Genomic DNA, 25721 nt, shown 5'->3' on the forward strand with positions numbered 1-25721 from the left:
GTAGAACTTCTCCACCATGCCTCCTTGACCTAACGCAGGAAGCTTTCGTAGAGGTGATGGCTCCTCCCCGCCATCACCCGTGGCGACCATCCAGAAAGTCGATGCGCTTTGTCGCCCCCGGAATCCTTTCGGACGCGCACCTCATCCCGCGTATTTGTTAATATCTCCGAAGTTTCAGTCGTTTCCGACACTCGGTACTGAATCCCCAAACAGAGAAAACCCCTGTTCTGAGGAACAGTACCTCGTGTCGAGTTCGACTGTCACCCCGACGATATTAACAAGTACAGTGGGGTAGTACCAACTGCGATCGCAGCAGGCTTCCCCGTAGTGATGGCCCCTCCCCGCCATCACCCGTGGCAACCATCCAGAGAGTCAGCACGCTTGATCGCCCCCGAAATCCTTACGGACGCGTGCTGGGTGAACGGGGAATAGTGACAACTTTTCTTATCCTTCTTATATGAACTGAATGCGGACTGCACAGTAACCGACCTGTTCAACAATAGTATGTTTCTGTCGTGTCTTATTGTTGACTGTGCACCGAATGTGTTGCGATTATGGAGCAGAATGAAGGCTTCTCCCAATTACATTATTTCCTAACAGAACTTATATAGGTATATTACACTAAGGAATGAGGTCGTAAGAAAATAGAACTCAGTTTCTCTCGTATATTATATTGTTTCCTTACGGAGGATTGTTGAATTGGGCTGTGAAACTTCTGCCCTCGCATTCTGTTCTGGACACTTTTTCCTTTAAGGATATCAAATACTGTAGTAATGTTTCTACCTCAGTCCTGGAGATGGTGCATCACGCTCAATTATCAGTGATTACTATGTGTCGCATGTATGAGAAGCTGCCACTTTCTCATATATTAATAGGTTTTTGTGACAATAATGAGATTATACGTTTCCTTAGAAACAAATCCGACATGTGAAGCTTCCAAAAACTGAATCGTAATATCATTTCCAGTTATTCAGAGAACTTTCTTCGTGATATACAGGCCGTATCGAGGCTTTCATCCACCCGAGAGTCCACATGCATGCCCATAAATTCTAAATACTACCTTACATTGCTATATAAAATCTTCCCCCACGAGCTACATCTCATATTAATATAACAGTTAATCTTTTTTAACTCTCCAGCACATACTTTCACAATTTCTGTGAAGCTTATACAAGAACATGAAAGCCCCAGGGCTCTTAACTTGGAAGCGTGGGTTGGCGACCAGGTGGCCTTTTGATATATTACACAACTCTAAATCACAAAATAAATCCAGTGCTTTTTCTAAATCTGGAGTATACAGATTCAAATGTAACAACTGCAGCTCCTCGTACATCAGTCAAACTGGACGCAACTTTAATATCAGATACTCCGAACATATCAACGCCGTTAAATACAACAGATTCTCTGTTATAGGACAACACATACGAGACTCCAAACATAATTTCACCAATATTGAAAAAGACATAAAAATACTTAAAATCATTAACAAACGCCCCCTTCTAAACACTACTGAAAATCGTTTTATTCACCTTGACCAATACTTCAACCCTAATTTCAATTTAAACGACATATCTGAAAAACCCAATATTCTTTTCGACTTCCTAATCCTTCTCAAAAATGCTAAATTTCTAAACACGAATCCAATTTCCCATGCCTTACACAGTTCCTACCCACGTTTTCTACCTCCAGTAATCCATCCTCCTAACCCACTCTAAACTACCTCTCCTTTATTTCCCTATCCTATCTTTTCCCATTTTCTTTTAACGTCCAGTTCTTTTAATCTTCTCTTATCTACTAATCCTCCTCCTTTATTACCTTATCCTATCTTTTCTTTTCACCTCTCCTCTCGAAAAAAAATATATATTTTCCGAATTGAACTCTATACTATACTAGTTGGTTTAGGATGTTTACTTTGAAGATTAGTATCACCAGTTAGTTATGTTAAAGTACTTTTTTATAGAATTCCTTTCTGGGATATGGATTTTTACCATCTTTTATAGAGTTTTAGAGTTATTTAGATGTGTTTGATTTCAAGTTTTAAATTATTTCATTTTTGGGTAAAATTTTATCCTTGTGGAAGCTCGAATTGATTGGGAAGTATTTGATCCTTTCAAAAAGATAATAAGTGATAACTTCATGTATTTATCAGTCACGGTATAGATATGATCTACACGATTTCAACTGTCAATGAGACTCTCATCAATCAGCCTTGAGACCACAAACGCAGTGGATTCACCACTAATCTCGGTCATTTTATACTATACACTACAAAAACCCTTTCAGTGCACCGTCCCAATGGAGGCTGAACGTCGACTTAAACGATATTCAGGGAGTCACAACAATGAATTCGACATTAATATCGGTTATTTTCTATTATTTTTAAATTTTTGACGGTTATTTTTACATTCATTTTCACCCCTTCTCAACCTCCATACCAATTGCGGTGAAGTATGACTTATCCAGCCAGAGTGTCACAGTTCAACTCAGCGAACTCGTAAACATTAATATCAGTCATTTTCGTTTATTTTTATATTTCACCACCTCCACGAGGAGTGCTACTGGTGTTTTACCCAATAGTATTTTTTTCAGATAGTAAGTCATATGTGTACCAATTTTGTATGAGGGCTATGTTGGAAGAAACATACACAGTACGACGCCCGGAGTATCAATATTCGTCTCACTACTCCACACTATTTACGATTATTTTTACATCTCAGCCCTTCCCACCCCACCCCACCCCTAGCGTGCTAGGTCTACCATACCTCCTCGCAGTTTGTCTCACGATAGTAAGTCACAAATGTACCAAGTTTGGCTGAAATCTCTCCCGTAGTTCAGAAAACTATAGATTTAACACTAATATCGGTCGTTTTTAGTTATAATTATATTTCGCCCCCTTCCCTAGGGCTTCTAGGGGTGTCTTGCCCCTGCAGTACTTTTTACAGATAGTGTGAATTTATTAAATAAATTTAGTTGACACTATGATGGAACATACTGAACCCATAATTCTACGGTGAGAAAATTTTTTATTTGTCTCAAATATTTATTTGGTATTCAGAAACTACTGTATGTTTGAGGGCAGCCATTTTGCGCTCCCAAGAGCCCGATGTTGCGTGGGGAGGTTCTTCCTTCCCGGCGAGCTCGTGGATTGCCGGGACACCTCGGCGGGGCTCGAGTGCCCAACAATTCTTTAAATTAATGGAATTCTGCAGAACGAGGGATTTTGATAATATAGTAAAGGATGAAATAAATAAGCAAAATTATTCATACACCCTCTGTGAAGGTAGTGACACCAGGGGAAACTTTAAGTGCAGTTAAGCCCAAGTACATGGTAGCGTGAGACCAGCGAACTAGCTACACGTGCCAAGGTCATGGAAGGAAGAAAACGCGCGAAACGCACGGGCAGAAACAATTTATTTCTCCTGTTGTGAGTGTAGAAAAATTATAAAATTAACATCGAACATAAGTGCAAGTCTGTCCGGAGTCCTGGGACAAGTCTTATCAAAATCGGTTTATTAGAAGCAAATTTGGCAGATTTCACAACCAAGCCTCATAGAGGGGATAGCGTCCTTCCGGAAATTATAAAAGAAACCCCCCACCGTAGATTTTTCAGTGTCGATCTGGAACTTGAAGCCGCGGGAGCTTGTGCCCGTCGTCATTAGAAATTCGCGCCAGATTGACCGACAATAATTCAATACATGTTCGTGGCTAAGGTCCATATACTTAGTTAAGAAGAAAAGTGATTGGAGAAGTTTTGAACGTTTGCAGACGAACTGGGAAGGTGTAGGCTGGTTGAAAATACACAGCAGATTTTATTTTTATCATTTCCTGTACTCTTGTAAGTGAAGAGGGTCTGGGGGAAGCGATTCAAAATAGTTCGACTCCCTTATCGGCCGAACACCTGTTCTTATTGAAACAACGGGGAGAGAAACCACTCTGGGAAACGCATCAGACAGTTAGAGTCGACTGCAGAACGAGGGAAGTTCGTGGTGCAAGTTACAGAGAAAGTGCATTATTTATATGGTAATTTTAATCTCGTGTGTGTGAAGGGTAGTGTTTGGATGAGTGAGTTTTTGAAAATGAAAATGCTATCTGTGAAAATGAGTGGCTAAGTACGAGGTTGCTGGAGATGATGTAATCAGAATGCTGAGAATGTCACCAATGTGCAGGTCTGTCTATTTTATATTATGTAGTTAGTTAGTTAGTTACTGTCTGTCCTAACCAAATTTTCCAGATGATTGTCGGGTGATATTCGTAATTATCAGGCGAAAGGCGTTGTAAATTTTGGTCAGCGTGTGTAATTTCAGTGTGTAAATTTCATGTCAAGAACGGTAAAATGCGACGCTTAAAATTTTGTGTTGAGATGAGATATCATTCAAAGTGCGGATTTGTGAACGTTATAAGTGTAAATTTGTCGTGGCGAATATCGTAATTTCAGGTGTCAGTTGCATTCAGAAATGTTGGTCAATAATAATAATAATAATAATAATAATAATAATAATAATAATAATAATAATAATGTTTACCGAGGGATAAAGAAATTCTTCTCTGTTAAATTACATTTAACCAGTTAATTTTACAAGGATCGTAAGCATATTTAGATAATGTCAATAAAATTTGTTAGAGTCACAGTCGTTAATGGGAAGGAAATTTTGAGACATCGTGTATACTTGAATTGCGAAAGGTCGATGTGTGCTCTTGGATTCTTGAGGTCCGAAAGTCTTAATAATAGTAAAGTCAGAGATGTGTTTAATAATGGTTGTCGTTTTCACCAGGGGATCGATGTATGAAAAAGGATCTTGAAGGAAAAGGAATTGAGAGCGATGAATTGATATGTATGTGGAGACGAGATAGATGGAAGTAATACCGCTGGAATAAAGCGAGGAGAAAGAGTGTTGAGACAAGCTGTATTTTTGTAGAGGAAGTATTTAGGAACAGGCTGTGTGAGGCAGGCTGTATTGTTTTCCGCAATCAATCCGAATTTGAGATGACTATGATGTGAAGCATTGTGAAATTTATAGAAAGATTCCAAGTGAAAACGACTCTTGTAAAATGTTACAGTCTGGGTAGTACACATCCAGTGATCTATGTTACGTAAAGCCCGCATGGATGATAAGAGAATGAACGATCTTCAGGATCAAAGAGCACTTTGGACACACGGTTGGGTTATATTTAATTTGTTCATTGGAGAGGTCATGGATAAGATGGTTGGAATTGATGATAGGCGATCTGAGAATTTCGAATGCGATGGTGATGATTATTATTTTGAAGGCGTCCACTAAAAGGGAAACGTGTGTTGGGAATTTTCATTTGCTTCCCTAACACGTCAGTGCACAGGCTGAGATTGTGTTCGAGGTGGAGAACCGTTCGTCACGTCTATTTATTTTTGAGTTCACATATTATAATGAGGTAGACACTTACTGTAATTTTTCGAGAGGTAGACACTTGCTGTATTTCGACTTGCATTCATTTGATAATAGAGACGTGGGTTCCGTCGTGCGTATTTGTTTGACGAAATCTAGTGTTAAATATCAGAGTTGTTTGAGAATTGCATTTCGCCTGATATGTTAAGGGAGACGTAGTACGACCCACTTTGACGCCCGACGATAGATTTAGGACGTCACGTGTTTATTCTTGGAGTCATTGATGATGAGACGTCCTAGGTCACGCCCGACGATAGGATTTGGAAGGCATCATGTATATACTGATTAGGTTTAGGGTGTACAGATTTCAAGTGAGCCCGACGATAGGTCTGGGATGGTAGCTGTACACACTCAAGTCTCGGTTAAGATGTTCCTTTTGTTTGTTCTTTTGTGGAAGTGGCCTGGAGGAAGGTAGCCGTTACAGTACGATATGATTTATTGTAGAGGGTCTATGCGAAGCTCTCATTGAGATAACGGGAATGCTATCAGACGAGTTGAGGGCTGTCCAAGTGTGGGACATCGACCCGATCTAGATTAAATATTTTTACTGTGTTTCTTCGTGCGTGTTAAGCTGTATGACTTCGAGATGTTGATTTATTTTTACGGACTTTATTGTTTCCTCGTCTTGACGTCCGTTCTCGTTGATAGTGTGCATATTGACACTCAGTGTTTTAGAATGAGACTGGAGTTGCGAATGCGGTTTCGATTCGTCAGCCAGTAATTTATATTATTTTCATCTTGTCGTATTTTCATTCGTATTCTTAGAATAAGTAAGTAATCACTTTACCAGTAGTGTGTTTGGGACAGACAGTAAATAGAGAGATCTGTACTGGTAGCATTGTTGTCAAGGGAAAGAATTCCTTAAAATTGTAGTAAATTTTAGCGTGGACTGGTAAATTTATTAAGCATAATAAACCCATTTCTAACCTGAAAATCGGTTCAATAATAATATTTTCAAGTGACTTTTCACTTTTTGATTAACTTCAGTGTTTGGCATTTCGTCTAAATGCATGATTAGTAAGTGTTTCCTGCATTTCGCAGTTTTGTTCCTTTAGAACGACTTAACGTAAGATCCTCCCGGATCATGTTGTTGTTGGTTCCTTCCGAACAGCTGTTTGGGGTGATGCACGTTTAGCATCGGGATTACCTTATCACTTAAGGGTGTCATGAATGACAAATACATGGTGGAATTTTATTTCAATTGTGAATGATGCCATTAACTTGTAGTGAACACCATGCTTTCCCATAATATTTCGCAACCTATCCAAAGCAACTGATAGTCAGTTTGGTTCGATTAAGGGTCCATTCGGCGGATGTTCCGTATCCGTGAAGGGTATTTGACTGGTGGATAACCTTAATTAAGAGAAAATCAGGCGTTCTACTTGTCGAAGGTCAGATTTTCCACGGATCGTGTGGATTAACTCTCAGTTCTCGTTTGGAATAATAGGTGCCCGGTTTTCAGGTCTTCCCTTTTTCAGTTTTTCAGTTTCGCTGTCCATTAACATATTAGCTTCTCCGAAGCAACTCTTCGACATTGGAATAAACGAAGTGACGTTATGTAATGTGACTGTGTTTGGAACTTTTCCAAAATCAAGAATTAAAGTTTTTTATATTTTTGTGGCAAGAATGCATATTAAATTAACGATGTTATCGTGCTCTTTCAGTTTAATAAAAGTTAGTAAGCACATTTTTGCTCCTCATTTCAAGTAGTTAGGCTTTCTTCTGAACCCCATCGTTTGGTTAAGATCGTGACCGAATTTATTCCCGCAACGACCCAAGATTCAAGAGTTCTAAATTGTTCTACTATAGCAGCCGTGGCCGACCAACGATGGAATGGTAAGTTCAAGGGTTCAGTAGAAGTGGCGCCATCAACTTTGGGGCCTTAATGTCACGATAACGATGAGGAGCCCAAAGTCACGATAACGATATGATGTCACGATAACGATAATGAAATTATATATTGAAAATAAATGTTAGAAAAATATAAAATAATGTTGAGGCTTAAGCCACATTATAAATAATACAAGCGGGTGAAAATTATGGCTGAGCCACAGTTAAACGAATTATGCCCAATGAGAGTGCTAGATATTAACACGTTTAATGAGGAGCGTAACTACTTGGTAGATAATAATAATAATAACAGTCACAATGCATTTTTAGGAAATCAATACTTAAAGCTTTATTGAAGCTTATGTCATGTTGCCAATATAAAATTTGGAAGTGGTAATGCTGAATTACATTCAAAGTTTATGCGTTAACATGTTCGTTATTTACTTAATTTACGGAAGCGAAACCATTTGGGATATTTATCCAGAGTAACTTATTAACTTTAGAATTTTCTTTTCATTAAACAAGTTTGTGATACCAGCCACGTAAACAAAATTTTATAAGACAACTGTTGGAATGTTGTCAGTTTCGGTATTAAATTATAACAGCGTTTGTATGTGAAAACGCAGTAGGTAGTGAATTCTTTCCCTAGTAGTTTGGAGTATTCTGGTTGCATCGACAGCCAGCGTACTCATTATTGTATTCTTTGTGGTATTGTGAGATGGAAGGTCAGGCGACCTTGGAGAAGTTAATGCAGATGATAGAGGACATGAAAGTCCAGAATGAGAATTTGAGTAGTAAGATGGAGGATACGAAAGGGCAAATGTTAGATAGTTTGGATAGTAAGATAGATAGTTTGGATAGTAAGATGGAGGACACGAAAGTCCAGAGTGAGAATTTGAGAGAGGACATGAAGGCTCATAATGAAAGTTTGGATGGTAAGATTGAGGAGTTGCAGTCGAGTTTGAAAGACACTCGTGAGGAGTTAAAGAGTAGTATTGAGGATACCCAGGCTAGGTGTAAAGAGTCTAGTGATGAGTTGAAGGCTGGATTGAAGAACGTAGTTCGTGAGACATACACTATGTGCACCGAACTTAAAGAGGAAGTTAGGGGTGAGATAGGTAAACTCAACCAGCGTTTTGATGATAGCCGAGTGGAAATTAGGGATGAAATTGACAAACAATTTGCGGAAGTGCAGGTCAATTTAAAGAACGATTTTGATAAACAATTTTCTAAAATCCATGACAGTTTAAAAACCGATATGGACAAGCGTTTTGACGAAAGCCACGACATGTACAGTAGGTTATGCGATAGTCAGGATGAGATGAGAAAGGAACTTGACAAGCATTTACTGGAAAGCCAGGCGGCGCATAAGCAGCTGATCGACAGCCAGGTTGAATTTAAGGACGACATTACACAACAGGTCGTAGAGATGCGGATCTCCAGTGATAAGGAAAAGGGGAAAACGTTAACCATAATAGAGGAACAACGTCAAATATTATCTGCGGACATTCAGTCACTGAACAACAAGGTAGATAAAATTAGTGTGGAATTGGAGAGTCAGGTATTGTCAAAAACCGAAACCATGGAGAAGAAACTGTTGCAAGTTAATGAGGAAGCAATTAGTTAACTCCAAGTGGCTAATGAGGACTCCGAAGTTTTAATTAAAGAAATTCAAGAGGAGTTAGTTGAAATGAAAAATGAACACACCCGGGAATTCAACGATAGGCAAATTAGTATAGAACAGGACTTAAGGGAAATCACGTCAGCCCAGGAAGAGACAGACAAGAAAGTTGGGTTCATTAAGAGCGAAGTGAGCAGTTGGATTAGCAGCGTGGTAGATATGCAGTCCAAGGTGGACAAAGTATTAAGTCAAACCTCGACAGCTGTTAATTCTGACCTCAGTGGTCAATTGCCAAATATCAGTCATGTGAATAATAACGGTCAGAGCTCGAATGTAGATACCAGTCGATCTCAAAGCTCAGGGGTCACCAACGTTATTAACATGATCAAGTTACATGAGGACCAGCCTAAGAAATTTAATGGAGGTCCACATACCACGCCGAAGGGATTTCTTAAGGATCTCAGGGAGTACATCCGGGACGCCAAGATTCCTGAGGAACGTCAGTTGAGGGTAGCTGAAAGATATTTAGAGGGGGCACCACTTTTATGGTTTAAAGGCTTCCGATACCACTTTGATACCTTTGATGAATTCCAGAGGGCGTTTCTCAATAAATTTTGGAGTACGGAAATTCAGCAGAGTCTTAGATTAGAGCTATACTCACGTCGGTATACTGCAATAGGCCCTACAAAGTTCAGTGAATACTTTATTGCACAAATGGTAAAGTTCAGAGAACTTGAGGCGCCGCCCTCGGAGCAAGAGTTGGTACAGGCCATCCAGAAGCAGTTACCTCCCGAAGTACAAAGGATGCTCATTGCATCAAAGGTAGAGACCCCCATGCAGGCAGAAATGATCCTTAGGCAATTGGATCATACCCATAATCAAATAGCACCCAGAGGGGGACGATCGCACGAGCAACATGTAAACACTGTTAGCCAGGTTCCAGAGGGAAGTCCAGAGGCACCTGAGCAGGGGAAACCACAGCCGACTGAGCGGAGGCGTGAGTTTCGGAATAACTGGGAACCCTCGCATCCACGAAATGAGGATTGGAAAAGGCGTAGGGGTAATTGGAATTATCCACAAAGGAGGAACCCTTACTGGAGGCGATACGATGGGGACAGAGAAAACCAGAGAAATTTCAGGAATGGACTTAATAACCGCAGGGACTGGGGAAATAATCGAACCCAGAACTTCCGCCGTGATGAGGATGAACGGTACCGTGAACGTGTTCAGTACACCGACGGGTTAAGGAAGGACCACGAAAGGAAAAAATGGCAGGGGGCTATACAGCGCCAGGACGTCAACACCGATTGTTTCGGGGCTGAAAGTTTGGAATTCCAGAAGGCACATAGGCAAGACCAACGAAACTCCGGTCTGAACCCGTTTGCGCCGAATTTCGAGCAAGAGTCAATGTCGACTCTTGATAGAAAAAAAAACTTCAAATTCCCAGTAGGAGATTTTTCAGAGTCTCTCATCCCAGATTCTGAAGGAGAGACGTCAGATGAGTGGGTGGTCGCACAGATAGATTCGTGGATCATTACCTCTGATGACTTGGTGGAAGACCACTTAAAACAGGAGAGCAATCAAGTAAAGAAACTGCCTTTAATAAATGTCCGCATCTGTAATTTCCATGTCAAAAGTTTGGTAGATACCGGGGCCAGCATCAGCATCATCTCCCAAGCTCTTTTCGACGATTTGAGACAACGAAATAAATTGCCAATTATTCCGGTGTCAAATGTAAAAATTCGAGGGGTCATTCCTGACAAAATTGCTGTTTGTAAGGTACAAACTTATTTGGACGTGCAAATTGGAAATTCAACTTTCGCTCATGCATTCGTAGTCATGTCCAAAATGCACTACAATGTAATTTTAGGGGCTGATTTTATCCGTGAGACCAACGCAGTCATTGATTTGAGCAGGAACCAGATAAAGTTCAGGAAAGAAGAGGGAGCAGAAGTCATTACACTAAACGAGGAATTGGGAGAAGATAGAACATTAGAATATGGCGAAGAGGAGGCCCAATGTGTAGACTTTGTAAATTCATTAGAGGGAGTCGCTGGTGAAATTGACAGTGTAGATGACGAAGGGATTCATCATGAAGAGTTACATGACGTCTTGGAAGCTGAGGTTGACACTGATTACGAGGCCTTAATTGGGTTAAAGGTCGCGGAATGCCCTGGTACTGTAGAAGAGAAGGAAAAACTTAGAGATCTCTTAATGGAATATATATCTGTGTTCGATTCCAAACCGGGTCTAATCCCTAATTTCACATATGCACTAGCTGTTACGGATTGGACACCGTTTAAGAGGAGACCGTACCCTATACCGGACAAGTATTATGCGCAAGCTGCAAAAATTATTAAGGAAATGGAGGAGAACGGGCTAATTTCCAAGCAGCCCACTCCATATTTGAATCCGTTGGTCGGGGTTCAAAAACCGGACGGGTCTCTGCGCGTGTGTTTGGACGCTCGTGCCCTCAACGAACGCCTAGTCCCCGAGCATGACCATGCCCCTCCTATTAAAGAGGTTATCAAACGTTTCAGAGGAAAATCACGTTTTATTAGCGTTGATTTGACATCCTCGTATCATCACATCGGTTTGGAACTCAAGTCTAAATTGTTTACTGGCTTCCTTTTTGACCAACAGACGTATGTCTTCAATCGTCTCCCATTCGGGTTGAAAACCGCCGGTGCAGCTCTCATACGCGCCCTAGATCGATGTCTAACTGATGAAGTTAAAGCCGCTACAACTCGGTATGTCGATGACATCTTGCTAGCTTCATCCAGTTTTGAGGAAAATATCAGGGATTTGAGGAAACTACTGGAGAATTTAAGGGCATCAGGTTTCAAAATCAACTTGAAGAAATCACATTTTTGTCAAAAGGAAGTCCTATTTCTCGGCCATGTCATTGATGGTGAGGGAGTTCGCCCGAACCCGGTGAAGCTCCAAGCCATAGACAAGTTCCCAAGACCACTCAAAATTAAGAATGTCAGGCAATTCCTTGGAATGTGCAACTTTTTTTCGGACCATTGCATGAATTACACGGAGGTTGTAGCCCCACTTCAGAGCTTGCTTCACAAGAATAACAGGTGGAAATGGAGTCCCGAGCACGAAGAGGCCTTCAGGAAGACCAAAGAGCTCTTGCTAAACAGCGTTAAGCTAGGGTATCCAGATTTCGAGAAACCCTTTATCGTACAGACTGATGCATCGACCGTAGGAATCGGGGCACTCCTATATCAGGAATGTTTGGACCAGCCTCATAATAGGAATTACTTATCCTTCTATAGCCGAAAGTTGAGATCCCACGAAGTCAAATACTGCGTGACCGAATTGGAAATGTTGGCTATTGTTCAGGCATTGCAACATTGGAGGAAAATGATTTATGGTTTGCACATAATCATTAAAACCGACCACAAGGCGCTGACCTTTATAATGAAAACAGCTGTCGCTAGTGAACGAGTGGCTAGGTGGGCCCTGTTCATACAACAATTTGACTTCGAAATTGAGCACTGTTCCGGAAAATCGAACATCTTGGCTGACCTGTTAAGCCGAAACCCTAATGAGGAAGAACACGCCGTGAATCATTTGGACTTGGTTCAGGAAGACCACGATTTCCTATCAGAGTTGAGACAACTGGGAGACTTGCAATTGAGAGATCCTTTCTGCGGAAAAATGATTTCTTTCCTCCGAGGGACACTTCCGGCTGACGATCCACGGTACTTTGCCATCCAGAAATCGTCAAATAACTACTTGTACGTGAATAACATGTTGGTAAAATTCGTGGACAGCGATCACGTGAAATCCCGAATTTTGGTACCACCGCAGCTTCGAAAGGGATTAATCTGGCACGTACACAGGGTTATTGGTCATGGAGGGATTGATAAGGTTGTGTCAACCATCCAAGAAACGTTCACCTGGGTAAATTTGAGGGAAAATGTCAGAGACATCATCATCACCTGCGATACATGCCAACGGGTCAAGGCAAACCCTTATCTGATTAGGCAGGCGCCTATTCCTCTCTTACCTTCGCAACCTAAAGAGCTGTTCGCGATGGATATCTATGGGCCGCTCGTGAAAGGAAAGCGTGGGAACAAGTTCGTGCTGGTAACCATCGATGTTTTCTCCAAGTATACGACTCTATTTCCCATGCAAAAAGCTAACACCAAGCTAGTCTTGAGGTGTATTTCCCGAAATATCATTCCGGAAATGGGCACACCGAAATTCCTCCTGACAGATCATGGTCCCCAGTTCACCTCTGCACAGTTCAAAACTGCCCTTCAGAATATGGAAATTCACCACATCCTGAGCAGCGTGAGACATCCTGAGGGAAATCCTAGCGAAAGGGTAATGCAAGTAATTGCGAAATTCTGTAGAATTTATTGCGCCCAAGAACATTTCAAGTGGGTTGATGTGCTACCCCTGATAGTAACGTGTGTAAACAACACCATACACGAATCTATTGGGAGGATTCCATCTATCGTGCACTTCAATAGGTATCCTGTGAGATCCTGGCATGGTGTCATCCAGTGTCCCATCGATCCTCGCCCGTCACAGGAATTATGCATTCAAAGTACGGCAGAACATCTACGTCGGCAGGCAGACCGCCGGTTGCGCAGGGTGAGGAACCGGAAATTCCACCGTCCCTTAGAGGAAGGCGAATTGGTGCTTGTTAGGAGACCCATGATGTCAAAACCGCAGGAAAACATCTATGCTAAATTTGCTCCCTTATATGTTGGGCCTTTCAAGGTAGTCAAAAGTTTCAGGAACAATTCCTACAGAATTCAGAGTCTGGATGGCAGCAGCGAAGCTATATTCAATGCCGCCAACTTAAAGGTTTATCATAGAGCCGAAGAAAGAATTCCACTACAGGAGGACGCAGCCTTACCAGCTGGGGAAATGGTCACCGAAGGAGAAGAAGAAGAAGTACAACCCGTAAATATGATCGTCACGTCGAGAGAAAGACAGGTCGAGGCACCACTCCAAGGACAGGCAAGCAGTGGGAGTAAAGAAGAGGAAGACGCTGAATGTATACAATGTTCATTCTTAAGAGAAGACTTTGTTGATGACATCTGTAACGCAATCCTATTGTTGGAAGAAGAAAACAGGGAAATACGTGAAAGTAACAGAGCCCTACGTCAAGAGTGAGATCGGCTGGGAAATTTTACGTAGAATCATGGTTCATTTGTATCAAAATTCCCATGTACAATTTAGAATTTTGAAGGAATATATCTGTTTAAATATTTCCCCTTTCTGGGTAAACATTTCGTCGTTGTAGGTGGATTATGAACCCATAATTCTACGGTGAGAAAATTTTTTATTTGTCTCAAATATTTATTTGGTATTCAGAAACTACTGTATGTTTGAGGGCAGCCATTTTGCGCTCCCAAGAGCCCGATGTTGCGTGGGGAGGTTCTTCCTTCCCGGCGAGCTCGTGGATTGCCGGGACACCTCGGCGGGGCTCGAGTGCCCAACAATTCTTTAAATTAATGGAATTCTGCAGAACGAGGGATTTTGATAATATAGTAAAGGATGAAATAAATAAGCAAAATTATTCATACACCCTCTGTGAAGGTAGTGACACCAGGGGAAACTTTAAGTGCAGTTAAGCCCAAGTACATGGTAGCGTGAGACCAGCGAACTAGCTACACGTGCCAAGGTCATGGAAGGAAGAAAACGCGCGAAACGCACGGGCAGAAACAATTTATTTCTCCTGTTGTGAGTGTAGAAAAATTATAAAATTAACATCGAACATAAGTGCAAGTCTGTCCGGAGTCCTGGGACAAGTCTTATCAAAATCGGTTTATTAGAAGCAAATTTGGCAGATTTCACAACCAAGCCTCATAGAGGGGATAGCGTCCTTCCGGAAATTATAAAAGAAACCCCCCACCGTAGATTTTTCAGTGTCGATCTGGAACTTGAAGCCGCGGGAGCTTGTGCCCGTCGTCATTAGAAATTCGCGCCAGATTGACCGACAATAATTCAATACATGTTCGTGGCTAAGGTCCATATACTTAGTTAAGAAGAAAAGTGATTGGAGAAGTTTTGAACGTTTGCAGACGAACTGGGAAGGTGTAGGCTGGTTGAAAATACACAGCAGATTTTATTTTTATCATTTCCTGTACTCTTGTAAGTGAAGAGGGTCTGGGGGAAGCGATTCAAAATAGTTCGACTCCCTTATCGGCCGAACACCTGTTCTTATTGAAACAACGGGGAGAGAAACCACTCTGGGAAACGCATCAGACAGTTAGAGTCGACTGCAGAACGAGGGAAGTTCGTGGTGCAAGTTACAGAGAAAGTGCATTATTTATATGGTAATTTTAATCTCGTGTGTGTGAAGGGTAGTGTTTGGATGAGTGAGTTTTTGAAAATGAAAATGCTATCTGTGAAAATGAGTGGCTAAGTACGAGGTTGCTGGAGATGATGTAATCAGAATGCTGAGAATGTCACCAATGTGCAGGTCTGTCTATTTTATATTATGTAGTTAGTTAGTTAGTTACTGTCTGTCCTAACCAAATTTTCCAAATGATTGTCGGGTGATATTCGTAATTATCAGGCGAAAGGCGTTGTAAATTTTGGTCAGCGTGTGTAATTTCAGTGTGTAAATTTCATGTCAAGAACGGTAAAATGCGACGCTTAAAATTTTGTGTTGAGATGAGATATCATTCAAAGTGCGGATTTGTGAACGTTATAAGTGTAAATTTGTCGTGGCGAATATCGTAATTTCAGGTGTCAGTTGCATTCAGAAATGTTGGTCAATAATAATAATAATAATAATAATAATAATAATAATAATAATAATAATAATAATAATAATAATAATAATAATGTTTACCGAGGGATAAAGAAATTCTTCTCTGTTAAATTACATTTAACCAGTTAATTTTACAAGGATCGTAAGCATATTTAGATAATGTCAATAAAATTTGTTAGAGTCACAGTCGTTAATGGGAAGGAAATTTTGAGACATCGTGTATACTTGAATTGCGAAAGGTCGATGTGTGCTCTTGGATTCTTGAGGTCCGAAAGTCTTAATAATAGTAAAGTCAGAGATGTGTTTAATAATGGTTGTCGTTTTCACCAGGGGATCGATGTATGAAAAAGGATCTTGAAGGAAAAGGAATTGAGAGCGATGAATTGATATGTATGTGGAGACGAGATAGATGGAAGTAATACCGCTGGAATAAAGCGAGGAGAAAGAGTGTTGAGACAAGCTGTATTTTTGTAGAGGAAGTATTTAGGAACAGGCTGTGTGAGGCAGGCTGTATTGTTTTCCGCAATCAATCCGAATTTGAGATGACTATGATGTGAAGCATTGTGAAATTTATAGAAAGATTCCAAGTGAAAACGACTCTTGTAAAATGTTACAGTCTGGGTAGTACACATCCAGTGATCTATGTTACGTAAAGCCCGCATGGATGATAAGAGAATGAACGATCTTCAGGATCAAAGAGCACTTTGGACACACGGTTGGGTTATATTTAATTTGTTCATTGGAGAGGTCATGGATAAGATGGTTGGAATTGATGATAGGCGATCTGAGAATTTCGAATGCGATGGTGATGATTATTATTTTGAAGGCGTCCACTAAAAGGGAAACGTGTGTTGGGAATTTTCATTTGCTTCCCTAACACGTCAGTGCACAGGCTGAGATTGTGTTCGAGGTGGAGAACCGTTCGTCACGTCTATTTATTTTTGAGTTCACATATTATAATGAGGTAGACACTTACTGTAATTTTTCGAGAGGTAGACACTTGCTGTATTTCGACTTGCATTCATTTGATAATAGAGACGTGGGTTCCGTCGTGCGTATTTGTTTGACGAAATCTAGTGTTAAATATCAGAGTTGTTTGAGAATTGCATTTCGCCTGATATGTTAAGGGAGACGTAGTACGACCCACTTTGACGCCCGACGATAGATTTAGGACGTCACGTGTTTATTCTTGGAGTCATTGATGATGAGACGTCCTAGGTCACGCCCGACGATAGGATTTGGAAGGCATCATGTATATACTGATTAGGTTTAGGGTGTACAGATTTCAAGTGAGCCCGACGATAGGTCTGGGATGGTAGCTGTACACACTCAAGTCTCGGTTAAGATGTTCCTTTTGTTTGTTCTTTTGTGGAAGTGGCCTGGAGGAAGGTAGCCGTTACAGTACGATATGATTTATTGTAGAGGGTCTATGCGAAGCTCTCATTGAGATAACGGGAATGCTATCAGACGAGTTGAGGGCTGTCCAAGTGTGGGACATCGACCCGATCTAGATTAAATATTTTTACTGTGTTTCTTCGTGCGTGTTAAGCTGTATGACTTCGAGATGTTGATTTATTTTTACGGACTTTATTGTTTCCTCGTCTTGACGTCCGTTCTCGTTGATAGTGTGCATATTGACACTCAGTGTTTTAGAATGAGACTGGAGTTGCGAATGCGGTTTCGATTCGTCAGCCAGTAATTTATATTATTTTCATCTTGTCGTATTTTCATTCGTATTCTTAGAATAAGTAAGTAATCACTTTACCAGTAGTGTGTTTGGGACAGACAGTAAATAGAGAGATCTGTACTGGTAGCATTGTTGTCAAGGGAAAGAATTCCTTAAAATTGTAGTAAATTTTAGCGTGGACTGGTAAATTTATTAAGCATAATAAACCCATTTCTAACCTGAAAATCGGTTCAATAATAATATTTTCAAGTGACTTTTCACTTTTTGATTAACTTCAGTGTTTGGCATTTCGTCTAAATGCATGATTAGTAAGTGTTTCCTGCATTTCGCAGTTTTGTTCCTTTAGAACGACTTAACGTAAGATCCTCCCGGATCATGTTGTTGTTGGTTCCTTCCGAACAGCTGTTTGGGGTGATGCACGTTTAGCATCGGGATTACCTTATCACTTAAGGGTGTCATGAATGACAAATACATGGTGGAATTTTATTTCAATTGTGAATGATGCCATTAACTTGTAGTGAACACCATGCTTTCCCATAATATTTCGCAACCTATCCAAAGCAACTGATAGTCAGTTTGGTTCGATTAAGGGTCCATTCGGCGGATGTTCCGTATCCGTGAAGGGTATTTGACTGGTGGATAACCTTAATTAAGAGAAAATCAGGCGTTCTACTTGTCGAAGGTCAGATTTTCCACGGATCGTGTGGATTAACTCTCAGTTCTCGTTTGGAATAATAGGTGCCCGGTTTTCAGGTCTTCCCTTTTTCAGTTTTTCAGTTTCGCTGTCCATTAACATATTAGCTTCTCCGAAGCAACTCTTCGACATTGGAATAAACGAAGTGACGTTATGTAATGTGACTGTGTTTGGAACTTTTCCAAAATCAAGAATTAAAGTTTTTTATATTTTTGTGGCAAGAATGCATATTAAATTAACGATGTTATCGTGCTCTTTCAGTTTAATAAAAGTTAGTAAGCACATTTTTGCTCCTCATTTCAAGTAGTTAGGCTTTCTTCTGAACCCCATCGTTTGGTTAAGATCGTGACCGAATTTATTCCCGCAACGACCCAAGATTCAAGAGTTCTAAATTGTTCTACTATAGCAGCCGTGGCCGACCAACGATGGAATGGTAAGTTCAAGGGTTCAGTAGAAGTGGCGCCATCAACTTTGGGGCCTTAATGTCACGATAACGATGAGGAGCCCAAAGTCACGATAACGATATGATGTCACGATAACGATAATGAAATTATATATTGAAAATAAATGTTAGAAAAATATAAAATAATGTTGAGGCTTAAGCCACATTATAAATAATACAAGCGGGTGAAAATTATGGCTGAGCCACAGTTAAACGAATTATGCCCAATGAGAGTGCTAGATATTAACACGTTTAATGAGGAGCGTAACTACTTGGTAGATAATAATAATAATAACAGTCACAATGCATTTTTAGGAAATCAATACTTAAAGCTTTATTGAAGCTTATGTCATGTTGCCAATATAAAATTTGGAAGTGGTAATGCTGAATTACATTCAAAGTTTATGCGTTAACATGTTCGTTATTTACTTAATTTACGGAAGCGAAACCATTTGGGATATTTATCCAGAGTAACTTATTAACTTTAGAATTTTCTTTTCATTAAACAAGTTTGTGATACCAGCCACGTAAACAAAATTTTATAAGACAACTGTTGGAATGTTGTCAGTTTCGGTATTAAATTATAACAGCGTTTGTATGTGAAAACGCAGTAGGTAGTGAATTCTTTCCCTAGTAGTTTGGAGTATTCTGGTTGCATCGACAGCCAGCGTACTCATTATTGTATTCTTTGTGGTATTGTGAGATGGAAGGTCAGGCGACCTTGGAGAAGTTAATGCAGATGATAGAGGACATGAAAGTCCAGAATGAGAATTTGAGTAGTAAGATGGAGGATACGAAAGGGCAAATGTTAGATAGTTTGGATAGTAAGATAGATAGTTTGGATAGTAAGATGGAGGACACGAAAGTCCAGAGTGAGAATTTGAGAGAGGACATGAAGGCTCATAATGAAAGTTTGGATGGTAAGATTGAGGAGTTGCAGTCGAGTTTGAAAGACACTCGTGAGGAGTTAAAGAGTAGTATTGAGGATACCCAGGCTAGGTGTAAAGAGTCTAGTGATGAGTTGAAGGCTGGATTGAAGAACGTAGTTCGTGAGACATACACTATGTGCACCGAACTTAAAGAGGAAGTTAGGGGTGAGATAGGTAAACTCAACCAGCGTTTTGATGATAGCCGAGTGGAAATTAGGGATGAAATTGACAAACAATTTGCGGAAGTGCAGGTCAATTTAAAGAACGATTTTGATAAACAATTTTCTAAAATCCATGACAGTTTAAAAACCGATATGGACAAGCGTTTTGACGAAAGCCACGACATGTACAGTAGGTTATGCGATAGTCAGGATGAGATGAGAAAGGAACTTGACAAGCATTTACTGGAAAGCCAGGCGGCGCATAAGCAGCTGATCGACAGCCAGGTTGAATTTAAGGACGACATTACACAACAGGTCGTAGAGATGCGGATCTCCAGTGATAAGGAAAAGGGGAAAACGTTAACCATAATAGAGGAACAACGTCAAATATTATCTGCGGACATTCAGTCACTGAACAACAAGGTAGATAAAATTAGTGTGGAATTGGAGAGTCAGGTATTGTCAAAAACCGAAACCATGGAGAAGAAACTGTTGCAAGTTAATGAGGAAGCAATTAGTTAACTCCAAGTGGCTAATGAGGACTCCGAAGTTTTAATTAAAGAAATTCAAGAGGAGTTAGTTGAAATGAAAAATGAACACACCCGGGAATTCAACGATAGGCAAATTAGTATAGAACAGGACTTAAGGGAAATCACGTCAGCCCAGGAAGAGACAGACAAGAAAGTTGGGTTCATTAAGAGCGAAGTGAGCAGTTGGATTAGCAGCGTGGTAGATATGCAGTCCAAGGTGGACAAAGTATTAAGTCAAACCTCGACAGCTGTTAATTCTGACCTCAGTGGTCAATTGCCAAATATCAGTCATGTGAATAATAACGGTCAGAGCTCGAATGTAGATACCAGTCGATCTCAAAGCTCAGGGGTCACCAACGTTATTAACATGATCAAGTTACATGAGGACCAGCCTAAGAAATTTAATGGAGGTCCACATACCACGCCGAAGGGATTTCTTAAGGATCTCAGGGAGTACATCCGGGACGCCAAGATTCCTGAGGAACGTCAGTTGAGGGTAGCTGAAAGATATTTAGAGGGGGCACCACTTTTATGGTTTAAAGGCTTCCGATACCACTTTGATACCTTTGATGAATTCCAGAGGGCGTTTCTCAATAAATTTTGGAGTACGGAAATTCAGCAGAGTCTTAGATTAGAGCTATACTCACGTCGGTATACTGCAATAGGCCCTACAAAGTTCAGTGAATACTTTATTGCACAAATGGTAAAGTTCAGAGAACTTGAGGCGCCGCCCTCGGAGCAAGAGTTGGTACAGGCCATCCAGAAGCAGTTACCTCCCGAAGTACAAAGGATGCTCATTGCATCAAAGGTAGAGACCCCCATGCAGGCAGAAATGATCCTTAGGCAATTGGATCATACCCATAATCAAATAGCACCCAGAGGGGGACGATCGCACGAGCAACATGTAAACACTGTTAGCCAGGTTCCAGAGGGAAGTCCAGAGGCACCTGAGCAGGGGAAACCACAGCCGACTGAGCGGAGGCGTGAGTTTCGGAATAACTGGGAACCCTCGCATCCACGAAATGAGGATTGGAAAAGGCGTAGGGGTAATTGGAATTATCCACAAAGGAGGAACCCTTACTGGAGGCGATACGATGGGGACAGAGAAAACCAGAGAAATTTCAGGAATGGACTTAATAACCGCAGGGACTGGGGAAATAATCGAACCCAGAACTTCCGCCGTGATGAGGATGAACGGTACCGTGAACGTGTTCAGTACACCGACGGGTTAAGGAAGGACCACGAAAGGAAAAAATGGCAGGGGGCTATACAGCGCCAGGACGTCAACACCGATTGTTTCGGGGCTGAAAGTTTGGAATTCCAGAAGGCACATAGGCAAGACCAACGAAACTCCGGTCTGAACCCGTTTGCGCCGAATTTCGAGCAAGAGTCAATGTCGACTCTTGATAGAAAAAAAAACTTCAAATTCCCAGTAGGAGATTTTTCAGAGTCTCTCATCCCAGATTCTGAAGGAGAGACGTCAGATGAGTGGGTGGTCGCACAGATAGATTCGTGGATCATTACCTCTGATGACTTGGTGGAAGACCACTTAAAACAGGAGAGCAATCAAGTAAAGAAACTGCCTTTAATAAATGTCCGCATCTGTAATTTCCATGTCAAAAGTTTGGTAGATACCGGGGCCAGCATCAGCATCATCTCCCAAGCTCTTTTCGACGATTTGAGACAACGAAATAAATTGCCAATTATTCCGGTGTCAAATGTAAAAATTCGAGGGGTCATTCCTGACAAAATTGCTGTTTGTAAGGTACAAACTTATTTGGACGTGCAAATTGGAAATTCAACTTTCGCTCATGCATTCGTAGTCATGTCCAAAATGCACTACAATGTAATTTTAGGGGCTGATTTTATCCGTGAGACCAACGCAGTCATTGATTTGAGCAGGAACCAGATAAAGTTCAGGAAAGAAGAGGGAGCAGAAGTCATTACACTAAACGAGGAATTGGGAGAAGATAGAACATTAGAATATGGCGAAGAGGAGGCCCAATGTGTAGACTTTGTAAATTCATTAGAGGGAGTCGCTGGTGAAATTGACAGTGTAGATGACGAAGGGATTCATCATGAAGAGTTACATGACGTCTTGGAAGCTGAGGTTGACACTGATTACGAGGCCTTAATTGGGTTAAAGGTCGCGGAATGCCCTGGTACTGTAGAAGAGAAGGAAAAACTTAGAGATCTCTTAATGGAATATATATCTGTGTTCGATTCCAAACCGGGTCTAATCCCTAATTTCACATATGCACTAGCTGTTACGGATTGGACACCGTTTAAGAGGAGACCGTACCCTATACCGGACAAGTATTATGCGCAAGCTGCAAAAATTATTAAGGAAATGGAGGAGAACGGGCTAATTTCCAAGCAGCCCACTCCATATTTGAATCCGTTGGTCGGGGTTCAAAAACCGGACGGGTCTCTGCGCGTGTGTTTGGACGCTCGTGCCCTCAACGAACGCCTAGTCCCCGAGCATGACCATGCCCCTCCTATTAAAGAGGTTATCAAACGTTTCAGAGGAAAATCACGTTTTATTAGCGTTGATTTGACATCCTCGTATCATCACATCGGTTTGGAACTCAAGTCTAAATTGTTTACTGGCTTCCTTTTTGACCAACAGACGTATGTCTTCAATCGTCTCCCATTCGGGTTGAAAACCGCCGGTGCAGCTCTCATACGCGCCCTAGATCGATGTCTAACTGATGAAGTTAAAGCCGCTACAACTCGGTATGTCGATGACATCTTGCTAGCTTCATCCAGTTTTGAGGAAAATATCAGGGATTTGAGGAAACTACTGGAGAATTTAAGGGCATCAGGTTTCAAAATCAACTTGAAGAAATCACATTTTTGTCAAAAGGAAGTCCTATTTCTCGGCCATGTCATTGATGGTGAGGGAGTTCGCCCGAACCCGGTGAAGCTCCAAGCCATAGACAAGTTCCCAAGACCACTCAAAATTAAGAATGTCAGGCAATTCCTTGGAATGTGCAACTTTTTTTCGGACCATTGCATGAATTACACGGAGGTTGTAGCCCCACTTCAGAGCTTGCTTCACAAGAATAACAGGTGGAAATGGAGTCCCGAGCACGAAGAGGCCTTCAGGAAGACCAAAGAGCTCTTGCTAAACAGCGTTAAGCTAGGGTATCCAGATTTCGAGAAACCCTTTATCGTACAGACTGATGCATCGACCGTAGGAATCGGGGCACTCCTATATCAGGAATGTTTGGACCAGCCTCATAATAGGAATTACTTATCCTTCTATAGCCGAAAGTTGAGATCCCACGAAGTCAAATACTGCGTGACCGAATTGGAAATGTTGGCTATTGTTCAGGCATTGCAACATTGGAGGAAAATGATTTATGGTTTGCACATAATCATTAAAACCGACCACAAGGCGCTGACCTTTATAATGAAAACAGCTGTCGCTAGTGAACGAGTGGCTAGGTGGGCCCTGTTCATACAACAATTTGACTTCGAAATTGAGCACTGTTCCGGAAAATCGAACATCTTGGCTGACCTGTTAAGCCGAAACCCTAATGAGGAAGAACACGCCGTGAATCATTTGGACTTGGTTCAGGAAGACCACGATTTCCTATCAGAGTTGAGACAACTGGGAGACTTGCAATTGAGAGATCCTTTCTGCGGAAAAATGATTTCTTTCCTCCGAGGGACACTTCCGGCTGACGATCCACGGTACTTTGCCATCCAGAAATCGTCAAATAACTACTTGTACGTGAATAACATGTTGGTAAAATTCGTGGACAGCGATCACGTGAAATCCCGAATTTTGGTACCACCGCAGCTTCGAAAGGGATTAATCTGGCACGTACACAGGGTTATTGGTCATGGAGGGATTGATAAGGTTGTGTCAACCATCCAAGAAACGTTCACCTGGGTAAATTTGAGGGAAAATGTCAGAGACATCATCATCACCTGCGATACATGCCAACGGGTCAAGGCAAACCCTTATCTGATTAGGCAGGCGCCTATTCCTCTCTTACCTTCGCAACCTAAAGAGCTGTTCGCGATGGATATCTATGGGCCGCTCGTGAAAGGAAAGCGTGGGAACAAGTTCGTGCTGGTAACCATCGATGTTTTCTCCAAGTATACGACTCTATTTCCCATGCAAAAAGCTAACACCAAGCTAGTCTTGAGGTGTATTTCCCGAAATATCATTCCGGAAATGGGCACACCGAAATTCCTCCTGACAGATCATGGTCCCCAGTTCACCTCTGCACAGTTCAAAACTGCCCTTCAGAATATGGAAATTCACCACATCCTGAGCAGCGTGAGACATCCTGAGGGAAATCCTAGCGAAAGGGTAATGCAAGTAATTGCGAAATTCTGTAGAATTTATTGCGCCCAAGAACATTTCAAGTGGGTTGATGTGCTACCCCTGATAGTAACGTGTGTAAACAACACCATACACGAATCTATTGGGAGGATTCCATCTATCGTGCACTTCAATAGGTATCCTGTGAGATCCTGGCATGGTGTCATCCAGTGTCCCATCGATCCTCGCCCGTCACAGGAATTATGCATTCAAAGTACGGCAGAACATCTACGTCGGCAGGCAGACCGCCGGTTGCGCAGGGTGAGGAACCGGAAATTCCACCGTCCCTTAGAGGAAGGCGAATTGGTGCTTGTTAGGAGACCCATGATGTCAAAACCGCAGGAAAACATCTATGCTAAATTTGCTCCCTTATATGTTGGGCCTTTCAAGGTAGTCAAAAGTTTCAGGAACAATTCCTACAGAATTCAGAGTCTGGATGGCAGCAGCGAAGCTATATTCAATGCCGCCAACTTAAAGGTTTATCATAGAGCCGAAGAAAGAATTCCACTACAGGAGGACGCAGCCTTACCAGCTGGGGAAATGGTCACCGAAGGAGAAGAAGAAGAAGTACAACCCGTAAATATGATCGTCACGTCGAGAGAAAGACAGGTCGAGGCACCACTCCAAGGACAGGCAAGCAGTGGGAGTAAAGAAGAGGAAGACGCTGAATGTATACAATGTTCATTCTTAAGAGAAGACTTTGTTGATGACATCTGTAACGCAATCCTATTGTTGGAAGAAGAAAACAGGGAAATACGTGAAAGTAACAGAGCCCTACGTCAAGAGTGAGATCGGCTGGGAAATTTTACGTAGAATCATGGTTCATTTGTATCAAAATTCCCATGTACAATTTAGAATTTTGAAGGAATATATCTGTTTAAATATTTCCCCTTTCTGGGTAAACATTTCGTCGTTGTAGGTGGATTATGAACCCATAATTCTACGGTGAGAAAATTTTTTATTTGTCTCAAATATTTATTTGGTATTCAGAAACTACTGTATGTTTGAGGGCAGCCATTTTGCGCTCCCAAGAGCCCGATGTTGCGTGGGGAGGTTCTTCCTTCCCGGCGAGCTCGTGGATTGCCGGGACACCTCGGCGGGGCTCGAGTGCCCAACAATTCTTTAAATTAATGGAATTCTGCAGAACGAGGGATTTTGATAATATAGTAAAGGATGAAATAAATAAGCAAAATTATTCATACACCCTCTGTGAAGGTAGTGACACCAGGGGAAACTTTAAGTGCAGTTAAGCCCAAGTACATGGTAGCGTGAGACCAGCGAACTAGCTACACGTGCCAAGGTCATGGAAGGAAGAAAACG

Source organism: Anabrus simplex, chromosome 1, assembly GCF_040414725.1.
Source record: "Anabrus simplex isolate iqAnaSimp1 chromosome 1, ASM4041472v1, whole genome shotgun sequence".
In the NCBI taxonomy this organism is placed as follows: domain Eukaryota; kingdom Metazoa; phylum Arthropoda; class Insecta; order Orthoptera; family Tettigoniidae; genus Anabrus; species Anabrus simplex.